Consider the following 13109-nt stretch of genomic DNA (forward strand, 5'->3'; position numbering starts at 1 on the left):
TCTGTTCTTATCAGTTTAATATCTGATACGTCCCCCAGCGGGGGACTACATATTAAGCGGATTTTAGAACAGGGATCGGCAAAGGACTTGCTCCATCCGCTCCACGCATCGACCCAGTATTGCAGTGCCTCTGGGAGCGGTGCACTTTCTCTGTTGTGTTGCAATAAAAACTTACCACTCCAACTTGTTGCCTTTCTCCATCATGTTTTTGACTTCAAAGGCAAGTTTTTTATTCCTTGATATGTTTCAAGCGCCTTTTGTTTAAAAGTCCAAGATTTTCAAGCAGGGTGTTGCTTACGGCCATACCAGCAGAAGAACGGTCTGATCTGGAAGCTAAGAAGGCTTGGCCTGGTAGTACTTGGATGGGAGACTGCCTGTGAAAACCAGGTGTTACAGCTATTGAGAAAACGTTTCTCAAAATGAAGTTTTTTACATTGCCTTGTCAGCTTTTTTTCAAAGTTAGTTAAGAGGTATTTTTAGTCTTTGTTACGTTTTCCCGCCTTTTTTCTTCTTTTTTTTTTTTTTTTTTTTACAAGCTGCTCTTTGGTTTTCGTGTCCGTGCCTGCTCTGTGACAATCGTTCGACAGTCGTTCACTGGCTTAACTGTGGAATAGGGTGGAGCTGAATTGATTAGGTGGGGTTGTCCGGCCCTCGGCCTTAAGGTGCGACGCACCCTGATGTCAGCACCAAACACACAAGAGACACTCTCCACCTTTACGGCCCTGTTGTTGTCGCTTGGGCTTCTCTTCATCACGTACAAATCTTTCGCCTTTTACTAAAGATTTCCGTGGAGAGGGGCGTCAACAAGCTCACAATATTTTTGGGGGCTCTGTTTTGACAGAGCTACACGATGGGTTCAAAGAATACTTAAGAAAACGTGGTGTGTTGTGCGCTACGTATACGCGCACCATCCAGCAAATACCAGCACACGTTCCGAGAATGGCACGCCACGGCGCCTTTTTCAGGTTATCGCTTCTCGGCCTTTTGGCGAAGATCAAGTGTAGTATCTGTTCTTATCAGTTTAATATCTGATACGTCCCCCAGCGGGGGACTACATATTAAGCGGATTTTTAGAACAGGGAGTCGGCAAAGGAGCTTGCTCCATCCGCTCCACGCATCGACCCAGTATTGCAGTGCCTCTGGGAGCGGTGCACTTTCTCTGTTGTGTTGCAAATAAAAACTTACCACTCCAACTTGTTGCCTTTTCTCCATCATGTTTTTGACATTCAAAGGCAAGTTTTTATTCCTTGATATGTTTTCAAGCGCCTTTTTGTTTAAAAGTCCAAGATTTTCAAGCAGGGGGTGCTTACGGCCATACCAGCAGAAGACGTCTGATCTTGGAAGCTAAGAAGGCTTGGGCCTGGTTAGTACTTGGATGGGAGACTGCCTGTGAAAACCAGGTGTTAAGCTATTGAGAAACGTTTCAAAATGAAGTTTTTTACATTGCCTTGTCAGCTTTTTTTCAAAGTTAGTTAAGAGGTATTTTAGTCTTTGTTACGTTTACCCCGCCTTTTTTCTTCTTTTTTTTTTTTTTTTTTTTACAAGCTGCTCTTTGGTTTTCGTGTCCGTGCCTGCTCTGTGACAATCGTTCGACAGTCGTTCACTGGCTTAACTGTGGAATAGGGTGGAGCTGAATTGATAAGGCGGGGTTGTCCGGCCCTCGGCCTTAAGGTGCGACGCACCCTGATGTCAGCACCAAACACACAAGAGACACTCTCCACCTTTACGGCCCTGTTGTTGTCGCTTGGGCTTCTCTTCATCACGTACAAATCTTTCGCCTTTTACTAAAGATTTCCGTGGAGAGGGGCGTCAACAAGCTCACAATATTTTTGGGGGCTCTGTTTTGACAGAGCTACACGATGGGTTCAAAGAATACTTAAGAAAACGTGGTGTGTTGTGCGCTACGTATACGCGCACCATCCAGCAAATACCAGCACACGTTCCGAGAATGGCACGCCACGGCGCCTTTTTCAGGTTATCGCTTCTCGGCCTTTTGGCTAAGATCAAGTGTAGTATCTGTTCTTATCAGTTTAATATCTGATACGCCCCCCAGCGGGGGACTACATATTAAGCGGATTTTTAGAACAGGGAGTCGGCAAAGGAGCTTGCTCCATCCGCTCCACGCATCGACCCAGTATTGCAGTGCCTCTGGGAGCGGTGCACTTTCTCTGTTGTGTTGCAAATAAAAACTTACCACTCCAACTTGTTGCCTTTTCTCCATCATGTTTTTGACATTCAAAGGCAAGTTTTTTATTCCTTGATATGTTTTCAAGCGCCTTTTTGTTTAAAAGTCCAAGATTTTCAAGCAGGGGTTGCTTACGGCCATACCAGCAGAAGAACGTCTGATCTTGGAAGCTAAGAAGGCTTGGGCCTGGTTAGTACTTGGATGGGAGACTGCCTGTGAAAACCAGGTGTTACAGCTATTGAGAAACGTTTTCAAAATGAAGTTTTTTACATTGCCTTGTCAGCTTTTTTTCAAAGTTAGTTAAGAGGTATTTTTAGTCTTTGTTACGTTTTCCCGCCTTTTTTCTTCTTTTTTTTTTTTTTTTTTTACAAGCTGCTCTTTGGTTTTCGTGTCCGTGCCTGCTCTGTGACAATCGTTCGACAGTCGTTCACTGGCTTAACTGTGGAATAGGGTGGAGCTGAATTGATAGGCGGGGTTGTCCGGCCCTCGGCCTTAAGGTGCGACGCACCCTGATGTCAGCACCAAACACACAAGAGACACTCTCCACCTTTACGGCCCTGTTGTTGTCGCTTGGGCTTCTCTTCATCACGTACAAATCTTTCGCCTTTTACTAAAGATTTCCGTGGAGAGGGGCGTCAACAAGCTCACAATATTTTTGGGGGCTCTGTTTTGACAGAGCTACACGATGGGTTCAAAGAATACTTAAGAAAACGTGGTGTGTTGTGCGCTACGTATACGCGCACCATCCAGCAAATACCGCACACGTTCCGAGAATGGCACGCCACGGCGCCTTTTTCAGGTTATCGCTTCTCGGCCTTTTGGCTAAGATCAAGTGTAGTATCTGTTCTTATCAGTTTAATATCTGATACGTCCCCCAGCGGGGGACTACATATTAAGCGGATTTTTAGAACAGGGAGTCGGCAAAGGAGCTTGCTCCATCCGCTCCACGCATCGACCCAGTATTGCAGTGCCTCTGGGAGCGGTGCACTTTCTCTGTTGTGTTGCAAATAAAAACTTACCACTCCAACTTGTTGCCTTTTCTCCATCATGTTTTTGACATTCAAAGGCAAGTTTTTTATTCCTTGATATGTTTTCAAGCGCCTTTTTGTTTAAAAGTCCAAGATTTTCAAGCTGGGGTTGCTTACGGCCATACCAGCAGAAGAACGCCCGATCTTGTCTGATCTTGGAAGCTAAGAAGGCTTGGGCCTGGTTAGTACTTGGATGGGAGACTGCCTGTGAAAACCAGGTGTTACAGCTATTGAGAAACGTTTTCAAAATGAAGTTTTTTACATTGCCTTGTCAGCTTTTTTTCAAAGTTAGTTAAGAGGTATTTTTAGTCTTTGTTACGTTTTCCCGCCTTTTTTCTTCTTTTTTTTTTTTTTTTTTTACAAGCTGCTCTTTGGTTTTCGTGTCCGTGCCTGCTCTGTGACAATCGTTCGACAGTCGTTCACTGGCTTAACTGTGGAATAGGGTGGAGCTGAATTGATAGGCGGGGTTGTCCGGCCCTCGGCCTTAAGGTGCGACGCACCCTGATGTCAGCACCAAACACACAAGAGACACTCTCCACCTTTACGGCCCTGTTGTTGTCGCTTGGGCTTCTCTTCATCACGTACAAATCTTTCGCCTTTTACTAAAGATTTCCGTGGAGAGGGGCGTCAACAAGCTCACAATATTTTTGGGGGCTCTGTTTTGACAGAGCTACACGATGGGTTCAAAGAATACTTAAGAAAACGTGGTGTGTTGTGCGCTACGTATACGCGCACCATCCAGCAAATACCGCACACGTTCCGAGAATGGCACGCCACGGCGCCTTTTTCAGGTTATCGCTTCTCGGCCTTTTGGCTAAGATCAAGTGTAGTATCTGTTCTTATCAGTTTAATATCTGATACGTCCCCCAGCGGGGGACTACATATTAAGCGGATTTTTAGAACAGGGAGTCGGCAAAGGAGCTTGCTCCATCCGCTCCACGCATCGACCCAGTATTGCAGTGCCTCTGGGAGCGGTGCACTTTCTCTGTTGTGTTGCAAATAAAAACTTACCACTCCAACTTGTTGCCTTTTCTCCATCATGTTTTTGACATTCAAAGGCAAGTTTTTTATTCCTTGATATGTTTTCAAGCGCCTTTTTGTTTAAAAGTCCAAGATTTTCAAGCAGGGGTTGCTTACGGCCATACCAGCAGAAGAACCGATCTGTCTGATCTTGGAAGCTAAGAAGGCTTGGGCCTTGGTTAGTACTTGGATGGGAGACTGCCTGTGAAAACCAGGTGTTACAGCTATTGAGAAACGTTTTCAAAATGAAGTTTTTTACATTGCCTTGTCAGCTTTTTTTCAAAGTTAGTTAAGAGGTATTTTTAGTCTTTGTTACGTTTTCCCGCCTTTTTTCTTTTTTTTTTTTTTTTTTTTTTTACAAGCTGCTTTTTGGTTTTTGTGTCCGTGCCTGCTCTGTGACAATCGTTCGACAGTCGTTCACTGGCTTAACTGTGGAATAGGGTGGAGCTGAATTGATTAGGTGGGGTTGTCCGGCCCTCGGCCTTAAGGTGCGACGCACCCTGATGTCAGCACCAAACACACAAGAGACACTCTCCACCTTTACGGCCCTGTTGTTGTCGCTTGGGCTTCTCTTCATCACGTACAAATCTTTCGCCTTTTACTAAAGATTTCCGTGGAGAGGGGCGTCAACAAGCTCACAATATTTTTGGGGGCTCTGTTTTGACAGAGCTACACGATGGGTTCAAAGAATACTTAAGAAAACGTGGTGTGTTGTGCGCTACGTATACGCGCACCATCCAGCAAATACCACACACGTTCCGAGAATGGCACGCCACGGCGCCTTTTTCAGGTTATCGCTTCTCGGCCTTTTGGCTAAGATCAAGTGTAGTATCTGTTCTTATCAGTTTAATATCTGATACGTCCCCCAGCGGGGGACTACATATTAAGCGGATTTTTAGAACAGGGAGTCGGCAAAGGAGCTTGCTCCATCCGCTCCACGCATCGACCCAGTATTGCAGTGCCTCTGGGAGCGGTGCACTTTCTCTGTTGTGTTGCAAATAAAAACTTACCACTCCAACTTGTTGCCTTTTCTCCATCATGTTTTTGACATTCAAAGGCAAGTTTTTTATTCCTTGATATGTTTTCAAGCGCCTTTTTGTTTAAAAGTCCAAGATTTTCAAGCAGGGGTTGCTTACGGCCATACCAGCAGAAGAACCGATCTGTCTGATCTTGGAAGCTAAGAAGGCTTGGGCCTGGTTAGTACTTGGATGGGAGACTGCCTGTGAAAACCAGGTGTTACAGCTATTGAGAAACGTTTTCAAAATGAAGTTTTTTACATTGCCTTGTCAGCTTTTTTTCAAAGTTAGTTAAGAGGTATTTTTAGTCTTTGTTACGTTTTCCCGCCTTTTTTCTTCTTTTTTTTTTTTTTTTTTTTTACAAGCTGCTCTTTGGTTTTCGTGTCCGTGCCTGCTCTGTGACAATCGTTCGACAGTCGTTCACTGGCTTAACTGTGGAATAGGGTGGAGCTGAATTGATTAGGCGGGGTTGTCCGGCCCTCGGCCTTAAGGTGCGACGCACCCTGATGTCAGCACCAAACACACAAGAGACACTCTCCACCTTTACGGCCCTGTTGTTGTCGCTTGGGCTTCTCTTCATCACGTACAAATCTTTCGCCTTTTACTAAAGATTTCCGTGGAGAGGGGCGTCAACAAGCTCACAATATTTTTGGGGGCTCTGTTTTGACAGAGCTACACGATGGGTTCAAAGAATACTTAAGAAAACGTGGTGTGTTGTGCGCTACGTATACGCGCACCATCCAGCAAATACCACACACGTTCCGAGAATGGCACGCCACGGCGCCTTTTTCAGGTTATCGCTTCTCGGCCTTTTGGCTAAGATCAAGTGTAGTATCTGTTCTTATCAGTTTAATATCTGATACGTCCCCCAGCGGGGGACTACATATTAAGCGGATTTTTAGAACAGGGAGTCGGCAAAGGAGCTTGCTCCATCCGCTCCACGCATCGACCCAGTATTGCAGTGCCTCTGGGAGCGGTGCACTTTCTCTGTTGTGTTGCAAATAAAAACTTACCACTCCAACTTGTTGCCTTTTCTCCATCATGTTTTTGACATTCAAAGGCAAGTTTTTTATTCCTTGATATGTTTTCAAGCGCCTTTTTGTTTAAAAGTCCAAGATTTTCAAGCAGGGGTTGCTTACGGCCATACCAGCAGAAGAACGTCTGATCTTGGAAGCTAAGAAGGCTTGGGCCTGGTTAGTACTTGGATGGGAGACTGCCTGTGAAAACCAGGTGTTACAGCTATTGAGAAACGTTTTCAAAATGAAGTTTTTTACATTGCCTTGTCAGCTTTTTTTCAAAGTTAGTTAAGAGGTATTTTTAGTCTTTGTTACGTTTTCCCGCCTTTTTTCTTCTTTTTTTTTTTTTTTTTTTTACAAGCTGCTCTTTGGTTTTCGTGTCCGTGCCTGCTCTTTGACAATCGTTCGACAGTCGTTCACTGGCTTAACTGTGGAATAGGGTGGAGCTGAATTGATAAGGCGGGGTTGTCCGGCCCTCGGCCTTAAGGTGCGACGCACCCTGATGTCAGCACCAAACACACAAGAGACACTCTCCACCTTTACGGCCCTGTTGTTGTCGCTTGGGCTTCTCTTCATCACGTACAAATCTTTCGCCTTTTACTAAAGATTTCCGTGGAGAGGGGCGTCAACAAGCTCACAATATTTTTGGGGGCTCTGTTTTGACAGAGCTACACGATGGGTTCAAAGAATACTTAAGAAAACGTGGTGTGTTGTGCGCTACGTATACGCGCACCATCCAGCAAATACCGCACACGTTCCGAGAATGGCACGCCACGGCGCCTTTTTCAGGTTATCGCTTCTCGGCCTTTTGGCTAAGATCAAGTGTAGTATCTGTTCTTATCAGTTTAATATCTGATACGTCCCCCAGCGGGGGACTACATATTAAGCGGATTTTTAGAACAGGGAGTCGGCAAAGGAGCTTGCTCCATCCGCTCCACGCATCGACCCAGTATTGCAGTGCCTCTGGGAGCGGTGCACTTTCTCTGTTGTGTTGCAAATAAAAACTTACCACTCCAACTTGTTGCCTTTTCTCCATCATGTTTTTGACATTCAAAGGCAAGTTTTTTATTCCTTGATATGTTTTCAAGCGCCTTTTTGTTTAAAAGTCCAAGATTTTCAAGCAGGGGTTGCTTACGGCCATACCAGCAGAAGAACCGATCTGTCTGATCTTGGAAGCTAAGAAGGCTTGGGCCTGGTTAGTACTTGGATGGGAGACTGCCTGTGAAAACCAGGTGTTACAGCTATTGAGAAACGTTTTCAAAATGAAGTTTTTTACATTGCCTTGTCAGCTTTTTTTCAAAGTTAGTTAAGAGGTATTTTTAGTCTTTGTTACGTTTTCCCGCCTTTTTTCTTTTTTTTTTTTTTTTTTTTTTTACAAGCTGCTCTTTGGTTTTCGTGTCCGTGCCTGCTCTGTGACAATCGTTCGACAGTCGTTCACTGGCTTAACTGTGGAATAGGGTGGAGCTGAATTGATAAGGCGGGGTTGTCCGGCCCTCGGCCTTAAGGTGCGACGCACCCTGATGTCAGCACCAAACACACAAGAGACACTCTCCACCTTTACGGCCCTGTTGTTGTCGCTTGGGCTTCTCTTCATCACGTACAAATCTTTCGCCTTTTACTAAAGATTTCCGTGGAGAGGGGCGTCAACAAGCTCACAATATTTTTGGGGGCTCTGTTTTGACAGAGCTACACGATGGGTTCAAAGAATACTTAAGAAAACGTGGTGTGTTGTGCGCTACGTATACGCGCACCATCCAGCAAATACCGCACACGTTCCGAGAATGGCACGCCACGGCGCCTTTTTCAGGTTATCGCTTCTCGGCCTTTTGGCTAAGATCAAGTGTAGTATCTGTTCTTATCAGTTTAATATCTGATACGTCCCCCAGCGGGGGACTACATATTAAGCGGATTTTTAGAACAGGGAGTCGGCAAAGGAGCTTGCTCCATCCGCTCCACGCATCGACCCAGTATTGCAGTGCCTCTGGGAGCGGTGCACTTTCTCTGTTGTGTTGCAAATAAAAACTTACCACTCCAACTTGTTGCCTTTTCTCCATCATGTTTTTGACATTCAAAGGCAAGTTTTTTATTCCTTGATATGTTTTCAAGCGCCTTTTTGTTTAAAAGTCCAAGATTTTCAAGCAGGGGTTGCTTACGGCCATACCAGCAGAAGAACGTCTGATCTTGGAAGCTAAGAAGGCTTGGGCCTTGGTTAGTACTTGGATGGGAGACTGCCTGTGAAAACCAGGTGTTACAGCTATTGAGAAACGTTTTCAAAATGAAGTTTTTTACATTGCCTTGTCAGCTTTTTTTCAAAGTTAGTTAAGAGGTATTTTTAGTCTTTGTTACGTTTTCCCGCCTTTTTTCTTCTTTTTTTCTTCTTTTTTTTTTTCAAGCTGCTCTTTGGTTTTCGTGTCCGTGCCTGCTCTGTGACAATCGTTCGACAGTCGTTCACTGGCTTAACTGTGGAATAGGGTGGAGCTGAATTGATAAGGCGGGGTTGTCCGGCCCTCGGCCTTAAGGTGCGACGCACCCTGATGTCAGCACCAAACACACAAGAGACACTCTCCACCTTTACGGCCCTGTTGTTGTCGCTTGGGCTTCTCTTCATCACGTACAAATCTTTCGCCTTTTACTAAAGATTTCCGTGGAGAGGGGCGTCAACAAGCTCACAATATTTTTGGGGGCTCTGTTTTGACAGAGCTACACGATGGGTTCAAAGAATACTTAAGAAAACGTGGTGTGTTGTGCGCTACGTATACGCGCACCATCCAGCAAATACCGCACACGTTCCGAGAATGGCACGCCACGGCGCCTTTTTCAGGTTATCGCTTCTCGGCCTTTTGGCTAAGATCAAGTGTAGTATCTGTTCTTATCAGTTTAATATCTGATACGTCCCCCAGCGGGGGACTACATATTAAGCGGATTTTTAGAACAGGGAGTCGGCAAAGGAGCTTGCTCCATCCGCTCCACGCATCGACCCAGTATTGCAGTGCCTCTGGGAGCGGTGCACTTTCTCTGTTGTGTTGCAAATAAAAACTTACCACTCCAACTTGTTGCCTTTTCTCCATCATGTTTTTGACATTCAAAGGCAAGTTTTTTATTCCTTGATATGTTTTCAAGCGCCTTTTTGTTTAAAAGTCCAAGATTTTCAAGCAGGGGTTGCTTACGGCCATACCAGCAGAAGAACGCCGATCTTGTCTGATCTTGGAAGCTAAGAAGGCTTGGGCCTGGTTAGTACTTGGATGGGAGACTGCCTGTGAAAACCAGGTGTTACAGCTATTGAGAAACGTTTTCAAAATGAAGTTTTTTACATTGCCTTGTCAGCTTTTTTTCAAAGTTAGTTAAGAGGTATTTTTAGTCTTTGTTACGTTTTCCCGCCTTTTTTCTTTTTTTTTTTTTTTTTTTTTTTTACAAGCTGCTCTTTGGTTTTCGTGTCCGTGCCTGCTCTGTGACAATCGTTCGACAGTCGTTCACTGGCTTAACTGTGGAATAGGGTGGAGCTGAATTGATAAGGCGGGGTTGTCCGGCCCTCGGCCTTAAGGTGCGACGCACCCTGATGTCAGCACCAAACACACAAGAGACACTCTCCACCTTTACGGCCCTGTTGTTGTCGCTTGGGCTTCTCTTCATCACGTACAAATCTTTCGCCTTTTACTAAAGATTTCCGTGGAGAGGGGCGTCAACAAGCTCACAATATTTTTGGGGGCTCTGTTTTGACAGAGCTACACGATGGGTTCAAAGAATACTTAAGAAAACGTGGTGTGTTGTGCGCTACGTATACGCGCACCATCCAGCAAATACCGCACACGTTCCGAGAATGGCACGCCACGGCGCCTTTTTCAGGTTATCGCTTCTCGGCCTTTTGGCTAAGATCAAGTGTAGTATCTGTTCTTATCAGTTTAATATCTGATACGTCCCCCAGCGGGGGACTACATATTAAGCGGATTTTTAGAACAGGGAGTCGGCAAAGGAGCTTGCTCCATCCGCTCCACGCATCGACCCAGTATTGCAGTGCCTCTGGGAGCGGTGCACTTTCTCTGTTGTGTTGCAAATAAAAACTTACCACTCCAACTTGTTGCCTTTTCTCCATCATGTTTTTGACATTCAAAGGCAAGTTTTTTATTCCTTGATATGTTTTCAAGCGCCTTTTTGTTTAAAAGTCCAAGATTTTCAAGCAGGGGTTGCTTACGGCCATACCAGCAGAAGAACGTCTTGATCTTGGAAGCTAAGAAGGCTTGGGCCTGGTTAGTACTTGGATGGGAGACTGCCTGTGAAAACCAGGTGTTACAGCTATTGAGAAACGTTTTCAAAATGAAGTTTTTTACATTGCCTTGTCAGCTTTTTTTCAAAGTTAGTTAAGAGGTATTTTTAGTCTTTGTTACGTTTTCCCGCCTTTTTTCTTCTTTTTTTTTTTTTTTTTTTTTACAAGCTGCTCTTTGGTTTTCGTGTCCGTGCCTGCTCTGTGACAATCGTTCGACAGTCGTTCACTGGCTTAACTGTGGAATAGGGTGGAGCTGAATTGATAGGCGGGGTTGTCCGGCCCTCGGCCTTAAGGTGCGACGCACCCTGATGTCAGCACCAAACACACAAGAGACACTCTCCACCTTTACGGCCCTGTTGTTGTCGCTTGGGCTTCTCTTCATCACGTACAAATCTTTCGCCTTTTACTAAAGATTTCCGTGGAGAGGGGCGTCAACAAGCTCACAATATTTTTGGGGGCTCTGTTTTGACAGAGCTACACGATGGGTTCAAAGAATACTTAAGAAAACGTGGTGTGTTGTGCGCTACGTATACGCGCACCATCCAGCAAATACCGCACACGTTCCGAGAATGGCACGCCACGGCGCCTTTTTCAGGTTATCGCTTCTCGGCCTTTTGGCTAAGATCAAGTGTAGTATCTGTTCTTATCAGTTTAATATCTGATACGTCCCCCAGCGGGGGACTACATATTAAGCGGATTTTTAGAACAGGGAGTCGGCAAAGGAGCTTGCTCCATCCGCTCCACGCATCGACCCAGTATTGCAGTGCCTCTGGGAGCGGTGCACTTTCTCTGTTGTGTTGCAAATAAAAACTTACCACTCCAACTTGTTGCCTTTTCTCCATCATGTTTTTGACATTCAAAGGCAAGTTTTTTATTCCTTGATATGTTTTCAAGCGCCTTTTTGTTTAAAAGTCCAAGATTTTCAAGCAGGGGTTGCTTACGGCCATACCAGCAGAAGAACGCCGATCTTTGATCTTGGAAGCTAAGAAGGCTTGGGCCTGGTTAGTACTTGGATGGGAGACTGCCTGTGAAAACCAGGTGTTACAGCTATTGAGAAACGTTTTCAAAATGAAGTTTTTTACATTGCCTTGTCAGCTTTTTTTCAAAGTTAGTTAAGAGGTATTTTTAGTCTTTGTTACGTTTTCCCGCCTTTTTTCTTTTTTTTTTTTTTTTTTTTTTTACAAGCTGCTCTTTGGTTTTCGTGTCCGTGCCTGCTCTGTGACAATCGTTCGACAGTCGTTCACTGGCTTAACTGTGGAATAGGGTGGAGCTGAATTGATAAGGCGGGGTTGTCCGGCCCTCGGCCTTAAGGTGCGACGCACCCTGATGTCAGCACCAAACACACAAGAGACACTCTCCACCTTTACGGCCCTGTTGTTGTCGCTTGGGCTTCTCTTCATCACGTACAAATCTTTCGCCTTTTACTAAAGATTTCCGTGGAGAGGGGCGTCAACAAGCTCACAATATTTTTGGGGGCTCTGTTTTGACAGAGCTACACGATGGGTTCAAAGAATACTTAAGAAAACGTGGTGTGTTGTGCGCTACGTATACGCGCACCATCCAGCAAATACCGCACACGTTCCGAGAATGGCACGCCACGGCGCCTTTTTCAGGTTATCGCTTCTCGGCCTTTTGGCTAAGATCAAGTGTAGTATCTGTTCTTATCAGTTTAATATCTGATACGTCCCCCAGCGGGGGACTACATATTAAGCGGATTTTTAGAACAGGGAGTCGGCAAAGGAGCTTGCTCCATCCGCTCCACGCATCGACCCAGTATTGCAGTGCCTCTGGGAGCGGTGCACTTTCTCTGTTGTGTTGCAAATAAAAACTTACCACTCCAACTTGTTGCCTTTTCTCCATCATGTTTTTGACATTCAAAGGCAAGTTTTTTATTCCTTGATATGTTTTCAAGCGCCTTTTTGTTTAAAAGTCCAAGATTTTCAAGCAGGGGTTGCTTACGGCCATACCAGCAGAAGAACGCCCGATCTTGTCTGATCTTGGAAGCTAAGAAGGCTTGGGCTTGGTTAGTACTTGGATGGGAGACTGCCTGTGAAAACCAGGTGTTACAGCTATTGAGAAACGTTTTCAAAATGAAGTTTTTTACATTGCCTTGTCAGCTTTTTTTCAAAGTTAGTTAAGAGGTATTTTTAGTCTTTGTTACGTTTTCCCGCCTTTTTTCTTCTTTTTTTTTTTTTTTTTTTTTACAAGCTGCTCTTTGGTTTTCGTGTCCGTGCCTGCTCTGTGACAATCGTTCGACAGTCGTTCACTGGCTTAACTGTGGAATAGGGTGGAGCTGAATTGATAAGGCGGGGTTGTCCGGCCCTCGGCCTTAAGGTGCGACGCACCCTGATGTCAGCACCAAACACACAAGAGACACTCTCCACCTTTACGGCCCTGTTGTTGTCGCTTGGGCTTCTCTTCATCACGTACAAATCTTTCGCCTTTTACTAAAGATTTCCGTGGAGAGGGGCGTCAACAAGCTCACAATATTTTTGGGGGCTCTGTTTTGACAGAGCTACACGATGGGTTCAAAGAATACTTAAGAAAACGTGGTGTGTTGTGCGCTACGTATACGCGCACCAT

The 13109-nt window shown here is 45.1% G+C and overlaps 25 non-coding genes and 2 pseudogenes across 25 annotated transcripts; all 27 read left to right on the top strand.

Annotated features, from left to right (window-relative positions):
• Positions 1 to 150, top strand: LOC114777619 (uncharacterized; annotated as a pseudogene).
• Positions 151 to 731: 581 nt separating this feature from the next.
• LOC114777620 (U5 spliceosomal RNA) lies at positions 732 to 845 on the top strand. The gene has a single exon (XR_003745944.1). It is a non-coding gene; the product is annotated as a U5 spliceosomal RNA (small nuclear RNA).
• A 123-nt stretch (positions 846 to 968) lies between these two features.
• LOC114777616 (U2 spliceosomal RNA) lies at positions 969 to 1159 on the top strand. The gene has a single exon (XR_003745942.1). It is a non-coding gene; the product is annotated as a U2 spliceosomal RNA (small nuclear RNA).
• Positions 1160 to 1740: 581 nt separating this feature from the next.
• Positions 1741 to 1854, top strand: LOC114777621 (U5 spliceosomal RNA). The gene has a single exon (XR_003745945.1). It is a non-coding gene; the product is annotated as a U5 spliceosomal RNA (small nuclear RNA).
• Positions 1855 to 1977: 123 nt separating this feature from the next.
• Positions 1978 to 2168, top strand: LOC114777614 (U2 spliceosomal RNA). Its single transcript, XR_003745940.1, has one exon. It is a non-coding gene; the product is annotated as a U2 spliceosomal RNA (small nuclear RNA).
• A 583-nt stretch (positions 2169 to 2751) lies between these two features.
• LOC114777622 (U5 spliceosomal RNA) lies at positions 2752 to 2865 on the top strand. The gene has a single exon (XR_003745946.1). It is a non-coding gene; the product is annotated as a U5 spliceosomal RNA (small nuclear RNA).
• A 122-nt stretch (positions 2866 to 2987) lies between these two features.
• Positions 2988 to 3178, top strand: LOC114777664 (U2 spliceosomal RNA). Its single transcript, XR_003745986.1, has one exon. It is a non-coding gene; the product is annotated as a U2 spliceosomal RNA (small nuclear RNA).
• Positions 3179 to 3324: 146 nt separating this feature from the next.
• Positions 3325 to 3442, top strand: LOC114777585 (uncharacterized; annotated as a pseudogene).
• Positions 3443 to 3771: 329 nt separating this feature from the next.
• Positions 3772 to 3885, top strand: LOC114777623 (U5 spliceosomal RNA). The gene has a single exon (XR_003745947.1). It is a non-coding gene; the product is annotated as a U5 spliceosomal RNA (small nuclear RNA).
• Positions 3886 to 4007: 122 nt separating this feature from the next.
• On the top strand, positions 4008 to 4198 carry LOC114777665 (U2 spliceosomal RNA). Its single transcript, XR_003745987.1, has one exon. It is a non-coding gene; the product is annotated as a U2 spliceosomal RNA (small nuclear RNA).
• Positions 4199 to 4790: 592 nt separating this feature from the next.
• LOC114777624 (U5 spliceosomal RNA) lies at positions 4791 to 4904 on the top strand. Its single transcript, XR_003745948.1, has one exon. It is a non-coding gene; the product is annotated as a U5 spliceosomal RNA (small nuclear RNA).
• Positions 4905 to 5026: 122 nt separating this feature from the next.
• LOC114777666 (U2 spliceosomal RNA) lies at positions 5027 to 5217 on the top strand. The gene has a single exon (XR_003745988.1). It is a non-coding gene; the product is annotated as a U2 spliceosomal RNA (small nuclear RNA).
• A 592-nt stretch (positions 5218 to 5809) lies between these two features.
• Positions 5810 to 5923, top strand: LOC114777625 (U5 spliceosomal RNA). Its single transcript, XR_003745949.1, has one exon. It is a non-coding gene; the product is annotated as a U5 spliceosomal RNA (small nuclear RNA).
• Positions 5924 to 6045: 122 nt separating this feature from the next.
• On the top strand, positions 6046 to 6236 carry LOC114777667 (U2 spliceosomal RNA). Its single transcript, XR_003745989.1, has one exon. It is a non-coding gene; the product is annotated as a U2 spliceosomal RNA (small nuclear RNA).
• Positions 6237 to 6821: 585 nt separating this feature from the next.
• On the top strand, positions 6822 to 6935 carry LOC114777626 (U5 spliceosomal RNA). The gene has a single exon (XR_003745950.1). It is a non-coding gene; the product is annotated as a U5 spliceosomal RNA (small nuclear RNA).
• A 122-nt stretch (positions 6936 to 7057) lies between these two features.
• LOC114777668 (U2 spliceosomal RNA) lies at positions 7058 to 7248 on the top strand. The gene has a single exon (XR_003745990.1). It is a non-coding gene; the product is annotated as a U2 spliceosomal RNA (small nuclear RNA).
• A 591-nt stretch (positions 7249 to 7839) lies between these two features.
• On the top strand, positions 7840 to 7953 carry LOC114777627 (U5 spliceosomal RNA). Its single transcript, XR_003745951.1, has one exon. It is a non-coding gene; the product is annotated as a U5 spliceosomal RNA (small nuclear RNA).
• A 122-nt stretch (positions 7954 to 8075) lies between these two features.
• Positions 8076 to 8266, top strand: LOC114777669 (U2 spliceosomal RNA). The gene has a single exon (XR_003745991.1). It is a non-coding gene; the product is annotated as a U2 spliceosomal RNA (small nuclear RNA).
• Positions 8267 to 8853: 587 nt separating this feature from the next.
• LOC114777628 (U5 spliceosomal RNA) lies at positions 8854 to 8967 on the top strand. Its single transcript, XR_003745952.1, has one exon. It is a non-coding gene; the product is annotated as a U5 spliceosomal RNA (small nuclear RNA).
• Positions 8968 to 9089: 122 nt separating this feature from the next.
• Positions 9090 to 9280, top strand: LOC114777671 (U2 spliceosomal RNA). The gene has a single exon (XR_003745992.1). It is a non-coding gene; the product is annotated as a U2 spliceosomal RNA (small nuclear RNA).
• A 595-nt stretch (positions 9281 to 9875) lies between these two features.
• On the top strand, positions 9876 to 9989 carry LOC114777629 (U5 spliceosomal RNA). The gene has a single exon (XR_003745953.1). It is a non-coding gene; the product is annotated as a U5 spliceosomal RNA (small nuclear RNA).
• A 122-nt stretch (positions 9990 to 10111) lies between these two features.
• Positions 10112 to 10302, top strand: LOC114777672 (U2 spliceosomal RNA). Its single transcript, XR_003745993.1, has one exon. It is a non-coding gene; the product is annotated as a U2 spliceosomal RNA (small nuclear RNA).
• Positions 10303 to 10888: 586 nt separating this feature from the next.
• On the top strand, positions 10889 to 11002 carry LOC114777630 (U5 spliceosomal RNA). The gene has a single exon (XR_003745954.1). It is a non-coding gene; the product is annotated as a U5 spliceosomal RNA (small nuclear RNA).
• A 122-nt stretch (positions 11003 to 11124) lies between these two features.
• LOC114777586 (U2 spliceosomal RNA) lies at positions 11125 to 11315 on the top strand. Its single transcript, XR_003745912.1, has one exon. It is a non-coding gene; the product is annotated as a U2 spliceosomal RNA (small nuclear RNA).
• Positions 11316 to 11906: 591 nt separating this feature from the next.
• Positions 11907 to 12020, top strand: LOC114777631 (U5 spliceosomal RNA). The gene has a single exon (XR_003745955.1). It is a non-coding gene; the product is annotated as a U5 spliceosomal RNA (small nuclear RNA).
• Positions 12021 to 12142: 122 nt separating this feature from the next.
• LOC114777587 (U2 spliceosomal RNA) lies at positions 12143 to 12333 on the top strand. The gene has a single exon (XR_003745913.1). It is a non-coding gene; the product is annotated as a U2 spliceosomal RNA (small nuclear RNA).
• A 596-nt stretch (positions 12334 to 12929) lies between these two features.
• LOC114777632 (U5 spliceosomal RNA) lies at positions 12930 to 13043 on the top strand. The gene has a single exon (XR_003745956.1). It is a non-coding gene; the product is annotated as a U5 spliceosomal RNA (small nuclear RNA).
• The last annotated feature ends 66 nt before the right edge of the window (positions 13044 to 13109 follow it).

This window comes from Denticeps clupeoides, unplaced genomic scaffold (assembly GCF_900700375.1).
Source record: "Denticeps clupeoides unplaced genomic scaffold, fDenClu1.1, whole genome shotgun sequence".
NCBI lineage: Eukaryota > Metazoa > Chordata > Actinopteri > Clupeiformes > Denticipitidae > Denticeps > Denticeps clupeoides.